A 12583-nucleotide genomic window follows, 5' to 3' on the forward strand; every position below is an offset into this window, starting at 1 on the left:
GAAGAATGTGGCGAGCCCAGCAACATTTAAAGACAAGAAACCTGATGTGCTGCTTGATGACCATCTAGATGAAACGCGTCTGATGTCTTATAAGAAGTAAATGTTATGATATCAGTTCACTGTTAATGTTCACATCATCCCACACTTGTTGCAAACACAACATTGTCTCATGCATCAGCTGTTCATCTACTGCAATACATATCAGTGATTTTAGGACCCAGTAGCAGAGTCTGCTCCTTCTTGCCATTCAGCCAGGATAAGTGACAGGTTGTATCCCCACCCACTGGGCTGGCTGCTTACTGCATCTGTCAAGTTAGAGACTTTGGCAAATCCACCAGCTCCTGGTGAGACATCTAACCTGCTCTGGGTGTTACAAGAAGACACAGGAGAGCTAAGAAGCTTCTTCCCCTGCACTATGTGACATGAGTGAGTGCAGGGTCCAGGATGGATGCTGACTGATGACTTTCTGAACTCTTCTGGGTGTATATAATTCCACAAGTGTCTCTTGCAAACTTCACCAAGAACATTGTGAGTGCAATCTACTATCTCTGTGATACAAGCTTTCCTAGTACTGTATATCTTCTGCTCTTGTTACATAAATGTTTCCTTGTTTCTATGAAATGGCTACAATCTAAGCGCACCTGACACTTGTAGCCTTCTGCTTCTAACACTTGTTGTACCTGAGATGATACATTGTATAGTATGATTTGCTTGGAAGATAAGCTTTAGCAACTTGATCCTGCTGTGGAGCTACCAGTCTCATCTGGGATTTGTAGTTCTGCAATGACAACCTCTTCTGTATTCTACACCACTCATTCTAACATTGGCATTTGCTCTTGGATTGCTGCTGTTTGCTGATTTAAATGCAGCTTTAGGGGTGATTATTTGTTAGTAATGTGTGGATTCGCCGGCCGTTCTTCCCACAGATTTGTCTATCTAAAGTTTCCCAATGGGAGTTCGGGTTAGAAGTCACGTATTCTTGTGTGGGAACCAGCTACTGTGCAGATCAATGAGTGATGAGGAGCAAGGGACAGGAGATTTAGGGCTCCTTCGCGCACGTAACATTTACGCATGCAATACGCAGTGAATAGAACCCATTGATTTCAATGAGTTAATTCACATTTCCTTTTTTTTATGTAAACATTTCTCACACCCGCAAAAAATATAACGTGTTGCATCTTTCTGTGCATTTGAACACCAAAGGTCCCCAAAGAAGTAGGGAGTTTGCAAATACGTGCGCAATACGCAAATGGATGTGTGAAATACTGGGTAATTCCGCAGGGAAAAGAACACACGTGGAATTCATTAGGCTAAATAGCCATTTAAATTGGCTTGTGTTCATGTGTCACGTGCGAATGATCATGCCCTCCCTGCAAGTGAGAAAAAGTACAGTGAAATACGCATACAGAAAAACCTCGCTCATAGCGCACATAGGTTGCGCTAAGGAATGCGCAAAAAACATATACGCCCGTGTGAAGGAGCCTTTACAAGTCGGATAGAGTGCTGCAGGGGATCCCCAGTAAGGAGCTAACAAATCCCTCCATGGCTACGACATTTGAGCAGGGGGTTTGCTTATACTAGTGTACAATTTCCATATTCTCACTCGATTGGATTTATCATACCAATTTCAAGGACGTCCCATATGTTCCGTGATGCAGGAAACTTAGGGATTTTCTATTGATGAAGTGTTTATGATGTGCACTGCCCAGAATGGAGATAAAGACTTTATGCATTGATAAGATTTGTTAGAGACATCTACTGAAACCCCTTTGCCATATGCGTCCGCTCTTCTGGTCACATTCATGTAGGCTACTGCATGGTGAGTATTGTATAATACTGTATATGTCAGTATTTGCCCCCCTGGAGTTTGTGACTTGCTTGATGCCAGAGACCTGACTATTGGTCAACTCATTCCAAAAACCCTCTAAGCAATCCAAGTCTGCTGCTCCGGAACTGGCAAGTGCGTGTTTGCTACAGGCGCTTGTTTGGACTTTGTTAATTTATAATGCATCTTGTTAGCAGTGTATTTCCTGAGTTGTGCAATGAGCTGCAGGTTACTGATCACCTAATAACTCTAAACGTAATGTGGGTACAAGCTGGGATACACCAGGTGGGTATATATCACATAAGGGAGCGCCAATCTATGTATGTGCAAGCTATTGGACTCTATGGATGAAGTAGTATATTGGGTGTAAGTGAGCAAAACTACAGCTTATAAGTATCTGCTTCTAAACGGCAGCATTGAAAGGCAGTTTAAAGGGAGAGGATTGCTAGGACAGATTCATTTAAAGGCAATGTGGCATCAGAAAATGACCTGTTTAAATGTTAAACTTTTTCTTTATATATATATGATGATTTTTTTTTAAATTTCCATATCACTATGTATGTATTTACAAAAAAAAGTTCTAATCTCCCGCAGTTTTAACTCTGGCCACTAAACTCTGACATTTCCTGTTCTGTTCGGCTTTGGATCATAGAAACTATAGACTGGAGGGAACTCATTGACTTGCAAGAGTGTTGTAGGTATGCTCTGTTATCTTTGCAGAGGTTACTGTGCAGGATTGGGGAGGAGGTGAGCTTTGATCACCCCCATTTGGGAATGGTGGATCCATCATCATTTATATATAGGTCTTACCTTTCATTGTAATCCTGCTGTGATGATAATGAGATAACTGCTGAAAAGTTTTCTCTATAGGACAGGAAGTGTCATTAGGTTAAGGTCTCGTTCACTTTTGTACTTTTGGGTTCCACTTTCCTGCTCAGTTAAAGCTAAACCCACTGCCTAAATGGAACCGTGATATGACGGAACCGAATGGCACAGAACGGACCCCATTGACTATAATGAGGTCCATTGAGTTTCCTGCCAGGTTTCCAGAATTTTACAGGATGGAATAGCACAGCATGCTGTGCTATTTAATCTTGCTTTTAGCAGAATTCAGTGTTTGAGGTTATTGAGCAGGAAAACCGAACCGACTCCCCAAACTGAACCGTCATATGATGTAACCAAATGGCACAGATCGGACCCCATTGACTATAACATTCAGACCCTTAGTGGTCAGAGTAAAAACTACAATGTATTAGGATTTAAGAACAATAATAATTATATATTGACATGGAAAATAAAAACAAGTAGCCAAGGACGTTTTTAAAACATGTGCCTATAAAAACTTACCTAAAACAAATCATTTTCCAATGACACAATCCCTTTATATCAGAATGTCTGTAAGATGCTGTTATAAAGATAAGTTGGTACATTGCCTTAATACTCCCCACCATCCATCTACAACTGGGGGCCAACAGTATTTGGTACGTACAGCACACCCATCTATCCATAAACTATTTGGAAAAGTTATAAGCACCTTTTAACAGTATAGATGGCTAGCAGATGAGTAAATGTAAGCATGTGACCCTCTCCGCTCTTACAGTCAGATAGGGAGGCTCGCTGGGCGACATCAGATGGTGTTACCTTTTGTTTTTGCTTCATTTTGATCCTATATTCAATCATTTGGGTGCCATAAAGTTGGTGAAAATATATCATCTAGCTGCTCAATAAAGGCATCTTTACGCTGGATTCACACAGGGCGAAATTGCGGTGTACTTTCCACACAGAAATTCCACCTGCAATCTTAAACCTGAGACTAAGCAGCAAAGTGGACAAGATTTGCAAAAATCTCTTCCACACTCTGCGGACAGTCTGCTGCGCCAAGCCATGCTGAAACTGGCATTCAAAGCCACGGCATGTCAATTGTATCGCCGTTTCCGCGATACAATAAAATTGGCTACAGCAGAATAAGCCACTTTCAAAACCCATGCCAAATGTCTCGGGACTTCAGCTGTGGAAATCTCGCAGAATTTCCGTGCAGTCCCGCTGTGGATATTCTGCGAGATTTCCATGGGATTTCCTCTCCGTATGAAACCAGCCTTAAGGGTCGTTTCACATACAGGTTTTCCAAAAAAAAAACCCTGTTTTTTATGGAAGTTCTGCATACAGTTTTTTTTTAGCCAAACCTAAAAGTGGATCAGCAGGAAGGAGAAGTATCGTTATATTTCCCATATCTTTTGAATTTACATCTGTACTTGGCTCTACAAATGTCGAGAAAACTGCCACAAAAACTGGCCTTCTAAAACAAAGCGTAAAACTGTGTGAAACCACCCAAACGCAGGCAATTTATTGTTTTACTGGATCATACGACCAGTACGGGTGCTTATTTCTTGCTGCATTTGCTTTTGAAGGGTTATCAATAAATATCAGATCTAATGTATATCACAAAAAATGAACAATGTTTACTGTTAGCAAGCTGTTAACAACTGATCCAGTGGTGTATACCAGTGTGTACGTCCACCCAATGAGCGGCGTGCTGGTGGACACACATGCTCAGTCACTGTCCACACACCCAGGTCTCTGCATGGTCTTTTTAATAGACTTATTAATGACCTGGTAGAAGGATTGCTCAGTAAAATATCAATATTTGCAGATGAAACAAAACTATGTAAAGAAATTAACACAAGAGGACAGAATGCAGTTGCAAATGGATCTGGATAAGTTGGGGACTTGGACAGAAAAGTGTCAAGCACTGATAAATCTAAGGTTCTGCACATGGGCCGAGGAAATGCATGTCACCGTTACACACTAAATGGGAAACCACTGGGGAACACGGACATGGAAAAGGACTTGGGGGTTTTAGTTAACTGTAAGCTTAACTGGAGTAACCAGTGTCAGGCAGCTGCTGTCAAGGTAAATATGATCATGGAGTGCATCAAGAGAGGTCTAGGGGCACATGATGAGAACATTGTTCTTCTTCTTGACAAGTCACTGGTCAGACCACACATGGAATATTGTGGACAGTTTTTGGCACCACTACTCAAGGACATATCAGAGTTTGAGCAGGTAGAAAGGCGGGCAACTAAAGTAATGAATGGAGTGGGTAGACTACAACAGTACTCCCCAATTCCAGTCCTCAGGGACCTCCAACAGGTCATGTTTTCAGGATTTCCACAGGTGATGTAATTATTGTCGGTACCTCAGACATTGCCACAGGTGTTCTTACTATAGGATATCCTGAAAACATGACCTGTTGGGGTCCGTGAGGACTGGAGTTGGGGAACACTGGACTACAATACATAGAGATGATCAAAATTGGGGTTATTCACTTTAGAAAAAAGACGGCTGAGGGGCTACATATTAGATATGTGCAAATATAACAGGAAATAATACAGAAATCTCTCCCACCATCTGTTTATACCCAGGACTGTAACAAGGAGATGATCTAATAACTACCCTGTTTTCCCAAAAATAATACCTACCCTAAACATAAGCCCTAGCCTAATTTTTGGAGAGGCTTGAAATATAAGACCTACCCTGAAAATAAGTCCTAGTTACACTACGCTAAAAAAATAATACATTACCTAGTAGGCTCGGTCCAGGCTCCTCCTGCTGCTATGTAGAGTTTTGGCACACTTCACGAAGTCCTCAGCCACTCATGCAACATCACTTCCTGGTTACGGGATTCATATATCCCACCTTCAGGAAGTGATGGCTGTGATTGGCTGAGCAGCAGTCGAAGAACCAATAAATGCAGCGCTGGATGAACCAATGGCTTTGATTAGCCGCGGCTCAGCTAATTCATAAACTCCGCCTCTACAATGCGATGGCTGTTGATTGGCTGTTCTACCGTTCATTGAATGGCTATGATTGGTAAATCAAGCCCCGACTCTAATTGACTGAGGCGGCGCTTGCGAACCAATCAGAGCAATCTCTTGCTGGGGGCGGTTTATCCAAGCCCCGTTACCATCAAGAGATGCCTGCTAGGTGAGTATAGAATACTCCCTGAAAATTAGACCCTGTGCCTCTTTTGGGGCAAAAATTAATATAAGACTAGGTCTTACTTTGGGGGAAACACGGTATGTGACTATAGTGAGCCTTTGTTCTCTGCCGAGTAGCCTATAGAAATAGCTTCCTTCCCAACTTGTCATGAAGGTGCAGAGCTGAAGTAACATGGCCTTATAGCTGAGAAGAATCCGTCTACAGGGAAAGTAAGAAGGGACTAAATTATTTGTTGCCAAAGGGGAAAGGAGACAGAATCTGACCAGAGCCCAACCCAACAGCAGCTTAATACCAACACCAAGAAGAGCGCTTGTAAGGGAAAAAAAAGAAAAATATTTTTATTTAGAAACACTGCAAATCACTTTAAGTCATTTGCAAATATTAATCCCTTAAAGACCGATCATTGTCAAATTTTTCTCCCTTCTTTTCAAGACTTTTTTAGTTTTTCGGTCAACAGAGCCATATGAGGGCTTGTTTTTGCGGTGTTCTGGTGAGCACCGCTGTTACTTCAATCCATAGCAGGCACAGTGCCATACGTTGTATAGTGACTATGCCTGGTATTGCAGCTCAGTCCTATTTACTTGAAAGGGACTGAGCTGCTCTCGGCCATATGACCGATGAAGGTGATGTCATTTGTCTGAGAAGAAGCCGTAGCGCTCACCCAAGTACCTTGGCTTCTTCAATCAGCTGATCGGCATAGATTCTAGGCGGTGGACCTCCACCAATCAACTCCTGATGGTCTATTCTAAGTGTAGGTCATCAATAGTGAAGTCATGGAACTCTCCTTTGACGTACCCTATGATGTGTTGAGAAACTTCGAACAATTTGTTACCAGGTTAAAATGGAAAAAAAGAATTGCAACATTTTTAGGGGGTGGGTTTGTTTTTAGAGCGTTCAATGTGGTAAAATGAGATGTTCACTTTACTCTGTGGGTCGGTATGATTACCAAATGTATAAACTTTTTATTATGTTTTACTACTTGCGTTCAGATTTTTTTTTCTTACGGCATTCACCATGCAGGTTTATAATGTAATATTTTAATAATTCAGACTTTTATGGATACAGCGATACCAATTTATTTAGGTATTTTATTTTTTGACTGTTTATGTGAAAACTGGGACTAATTTTGTTTTACTTTTAATATTTTTAGTTATATTTAAAAACGTTTGTATTTTAAGATGTTTTTTTACTTTTTTTTAGTCTTACTAGGGAACTTAAACTTCCAGTCAACTGATCGCCTATACAATATACTGTAATACTTCAGCATTGCAGTATATTGTGCTTCTGATGTCAACCTAATAAGGCTCCCTCTGGCTATCTGCGTGATGCTATGGTTAGCATTGACCACAACATCTAAGCAGTGAAATGGCCTTGATCAGAGCTGTTGCTGGCCGCTGGCAGTTGTATGAATCTGCTGGTAGTTGCTGGGTGTTAAGCAGGCTTGGCAACAACTGTGCATGACAACAAAATACTGATGTGAACCCAGCCCAAAAGGGGTTAAAGCTGACTTTGCCTTTTTTTATGGTGCCACCTTTCAATATCAGTGTCTTGGGAAAGCAAGAAGTGAAAATGGGAAATGATCAGTAAAATAAAAATATCTGAAAAATTGTGCAGATTCCATGTGGAAAGCAAGTTTTTACATAAAACTAACTGCACCTTTAAACAGTGGCAATTCATGCTAAAACAAAGTGCAGTTTTAAATGTGGTTTTTGATGCACTTTTAACCCTTTCCAATCCACTGTCTGACGTCTTCAGACATTCTGATTGAAGGCTGTACAGCTCCGGTGTTGGAAGACGTCCGGCAGGGTATTCTTACTGTATATTACTGTCCGCTCTGTTGCCTGGGGCCTCTCCAGCATGTTCCATACCGCAGTACTGGCTCTAGCCAGCAGATGGCGCAATTGTATAATGGCAGAAAGAGAAAGCCCCCTAGGAAACCCTGAATCCAAAATTGGATTGCAAAGGGTTAACAGCACAGTCAATAAAGTCATGCAAATGCACCCTAATATGATATTATCTTATGTTTCCAGATATTTTTTAGAACTTAAACTGAGAGCCCCAATGGGGACATCAAGTGGTATACCGCGCTGCAGAATAAGTATATGCTATATGAATGTGTAAATTAAATAAATAGTGGGCCACTGGAAAAAATATATTTATTGCGAGAAAAACCTCCGTGCTTAGTGGTTTTCGTTCCTTTTTTTTATTTAATGTGTAGCCGCACTTTCACGTGACCTTTCAAAATAAACTGCCATATGTTTTTACACAGTGAATAAAACTACTTCTAGCCATCATGTCTTTTATCCTGCATTTTCCACCAGTTTTCCCCTCTTCAGACTCCATCTCTAATTTTAAGTTGTCCGTGAGCTGCTGGGTAAAGATTAACCGCTATGATGGCCCCCATATACTGCAAATGGAGAAAACAGCAGATTCTACCCTCTAACTCTCTGGAGCTCAGACAGAGAAATAGCAATATCATGTAAGACGGTGTACAGCACTACTGAGCAGTATAGATGTGATTCCAGTAGCCGTATCACAGTAAATCACTTACTATTAGCTGCAGCAGCATGTCTGTCACATACCTCTCAACTTTTGAACAATGAAAAAATAACGTACTGCAACAAATTATTTTCACATTAGGCCATCCTCCTTCTATGCTCTTTGTGTCCCCCCACATTAATAGTGCCTGTCAGTGACCTTCCCCACAGTATGTGTCCATCAATGACCTTCTTACAGTAATACTGCCCCTTAGTGACCCTCTCAAAATAATAGTGACCCTCAGTGACCGCTTTACAGTACTACTATACCCCTAAGTACTAGTCAGATGCTAGTTCTAAACAGTCATAGTAATTACAGTGTAGTTTTCTCCGGTGATGAGATAGGCAAGTTCTCTGATGCTATACCTCAGTCCATTAGTAACAGTAATTATCTTTATTCTTCATCCCTTACACAGGACTCAGCTGCCGCACAGCGCACTTTGTGTAAAGCATCACCTACCTCATTCCCCCTCTTCAGCTCTGAGCATATTTCTGTCTAACAACGGGGTAAAAAAAAGTCAAGTAAGGATTCTGGATGGCAGCTGAGTCCTATGTGAGGTATGAAGGAGGAAGATGGTTACTAGCTACTACTAATGGATTGAGTTCTGGGAGTGGCGGCGGGTAGTGGAGCATGGAATGGGGAGCGGGGACATGTTGCCTGCCTCCTCAGACATCGGGATAGCCCCCAAAATCCAGGACTATCCAGCAGAATCCAAGACAATTGGAAGGCATGCATCTGTGTGAATCAATTTTTCCTCTACAGCAGATCATCCCACCTCTCCATAGTCTTCTATGGGCATCTTGGGACATGATTCAATGAATGGCTGTGATAGGTTCCCGAGCGCACGGCTCAGCCAATCAGAGCCAGTGCTCAAGGAACCAATCACAGGCAGAGCTTCCTGGAGGCAGGGATTCTCAAAGTCCGACCATGAAGCTCTGCAGGAGAACTTCAAGCAACTGCTGGGGAGCTTCAGGGGAGATGTGCGGGGAGCTGACAGCGCCAAAGAGGTGATGTATTCTTTTTTTAATTTTTTAATGCAGCTAGGGCTTAGTTTAGGGCTTTTACAGTAGGATTTTCGACTGTAGAAGTTGCATCGCATGGCATGAAAACCAAGTTTTCATGCAATGCAATGCAACACATAGGAAGGCTCCATAGAGAAACATGGACTACAAAAAAAAACAAAAAACGCAAATCGCGGCTGTATATAGCATGCTTTGATTTTGTAGTCTTGCAATGTCGTAGGCTACAGAATATCGCTTGTGTGGAAGAACCCACAGGTAAGCATGTGCTCCAAATACATGCGAATTGTAGCGCTGTCGCATTGTTACAAAATCGCCCATGTGAAAGCAGTTTTACTCACGATTCTTCCATCCATTCACATGGCTGGCTGCAGTGTAATGCAGTGAAATAACGCCGCAGCCCTGAAATCCCTCGATCGACAGAACTACAATTTAATCATTTTAAATGCCTCACTAGAGGCATCTGTCAGTGTTTAGCAGCATCTCCCATAGACTCCCATTAGAGTCTATGGAGCTTCCAGCATTATTCTGTCCAAAGATAGGACGAGACCTCTCTTTTAGTGCAGCAAGAAATTTCGAGCAGCGAAATCATGTGCTTACGTCCCATATTCTGCAGTCTGACTTTTGCGTGCGCCAAAAAAATCATTCATGTGAAGGAATCCATAACAAACTATTGGTTCTAATGTTCGTGATTTTATAGTGCAGCTTACTTAGCGTCAAAATAACACTCGTGTGAAAGAGGCCTAAAAGTGAAAAGGGACAACATATTCTGTAATTATGCTTTAGGGATATAGTGATTTTCTCCCATTGATTACAATGGGGCCAGCAGTAGCGCCAGCCCCATTGAAATCAATGGGAATTGATGGTCGCGATCCTCTGCCACTGCCTCTGACTCTCTGTGGCAAAGATTTTTTTTTGGGGGGGGGGGGGAGGGACCTTGAAATATAAGCCCTACCCCGAAAATAATCAATAACTGTGGAAAAAAATAAAAAAATAAAAACACATCACCTTAGAAGTGCTATCATCTCAAGCATGTCTTCTAGCGGGTCCCCGGCACTTTTCTTCAGCTTCTCTTCTGGCCGGGGATTGAAAAATCCCTGCCTCCTAAAAGCGCTTTCTCTGATTGGCTGAGCGCTGTGACCAATCACAGGCAGCACTCAGCTGTTATTCCAATCAGAGGCAGTGCTTTCAGGAGATGGAGATTTTTCAATCCCCGGCCAGAAGAGAAGCTGAAGAAGAGTGACAGGGACCTCCTAGAAGACACGCCAGAGTTTACACCGCTTCTAAGGGGGTGCATTATTTTTTATTTTTTTTCCTGCAGTTAGGGATTATATTCAGGGGGAGGGGGTGAAGGGTTATATTTCAAGCCCCCCAAAAATCCTTGCAGCAGGCAGTCCCCTGCCACTACTGTCACAGCAGTGGCAGGGGATTGCGATCATCTCCCTTTGATTGGAAACAATGGGCGAGATCACAAAAAGAATGAACATGCTGCGATTTTGTTTTCACGCTGCATCACAAGCATTAAAACAGCACACATGTGAATGGAGCCATTGGAAGCCATTGACTTCAGAATTTTGTGATTTCTCGCAGCCTAGCACCGCTGGGAAATTGTGCGATTTCATCGCTAGTGTGAAGGCACTCTCATCCACTCTCATAGTCCAGCACTTGTTTCAGGCAATTGGAGTGCAAAATAATCTGGGAAATAAACAAAATAAAGATGACAGAACAGAGGTAATTGATTATTGGGCTCTTCTAGTAGGTTGGTGTCACACAGGCGTATTTACGCAATGGGCGGGGCATACTTAAATGCGCGTTTCCATGTTTTACTGTACTTTTTGCGTTCACAAGAAAAACACATAACCATTCTCCCATTCAGTGAAATGGGCAATTAGTGTAATTAGATCAATATGTGATCTTTCTTTGCACAAATGCGCAAGAAAGTAGAGCGTGCTGCGCAAAATACGCTTATGTGAATTAACCCATTGAAATCAATGAGTTGTATTCACTGTGTATTGCACACGCACAACTTGAATTTAGGCCTGTGTCCTTTACATATGCACACGATTAGTGCGCCCAAAAAGTACAGCAAAACATACACATGCGCCCGCAAATACACAGCGCAAATGTGCTTACGCCTGTGCGACACCGGCTGGCTTCACATGGGTGTATATTTGTGTGTGCATGAACTCTACGTATTTTCGGAACAAACATTGTCTTTTCACCACACATATCAGTGTATATTTTGCTGTTTTTTGCGCGGGGTAGGCACGCGCATTTGCGCCCTGCAAAAAAATATGCACCAACCCTCCCAGTCATTGAAATGGCTAATTAGTCTAATGAGTTTAAGATGTGTTCTTTTTCCTGCTCAATTATGCAGCTTATTATGCATCACCTTGCGTATTGCTCGCACATTTACACATCCCCATTGACTTCTATGGGGACTTTTGGTGCGCAAATATGCAGGAAAATAGAGCATGCTGCATTATTTCTGCCCAACCGAATTGTGCAGGAAAAAATCTGCACATGTGAACAAACCCGTTGAAATCATGTGGGTTCAATTCACTGCGTTTGTCATATTGTGGATCCAGTACTGCCATTATTTTCCCTTCCTATAAAGAAATTGGGAGTCTGAGCGCACGTGTGATCCAAGCCTAAGAAAGTTGTGCGGATGGACGAGGAGCTCTAAGCGCGCTCAGCACATAGACTAAGATCTGCTATGATACCGGTCTCTGTAGTCTTTACTTCTGATTTAAGTTTTTGCAATCTTATGTGTGATTTTCTCTCAGCATGAAACTCCATATAATGTAAGTGCTGGAAAAGTTTCTCACCATGGGGGCAAGCAGCCCAATTCTTGAAGTGCCAAGTGCTAGAAACCGTGTTCGCCATTTACAATGTGCAGGATGGAAATCATACAATCAGGAGCCCCAGGGAGAGAAACGAGGACCCCCAAAAAACAATCTTCAGGTAATTTTCAGGAACGCTGTGCTGTGCAGATGTGTCCGTGTGATGTAGCAGAGGGAGATGGTAAGTTAGGAGGTAACCAGAGGGCAGAAGGTATAGCAATGGCGAAGTATATACAGTGATATACGGTTATCAGAGGGGATCTAGTCGTAGGTGGATAATATATATTAGGACCACTGAAAATACCAAGCTAGTGAGGGCTGTTAGGCCCCCTCACATGGGCATTTTGCCATACGTAGTG

General features: G+C 42.2%; 1 protein-coding gene across 1 annotated transcript in view; it reads left to right on the forward strand.

Moving 5' to 3' along the window:
• Window positions 1–359: 359 nt before the first annotated feature.
• The window catches only part of GCGR (glucagon receptor), a 72107-nt gene continuing 59883 nt past the window's right edge, over window positions 360–12583 (forward strand). The window contains exon 1 of the mRNA XM_066588173.1: window positions 360–528. The gene's annotated coding sequence lies outside the window, so the exon portion shown is untranslated. The remainder of the gene's footprint in view (window positions 529–12583) is intronic.

Source organism: Eleutherodactylus coqui, chromosome 13 (genome assembly GCF_035609145.1).
Source record: "Eleutherodactylus coqui strain aEleCoq1 chromosome 13, aEleCoq1.hap1, whole genome shotgun sequence".
Classification (NCBI taxonomy): Eukaryota; Metazoa; Chordata; class Amphibia; order Anura; family Eleutherodactylidae; genus Eleutherodactylus; species Eleutherodactylus coqui.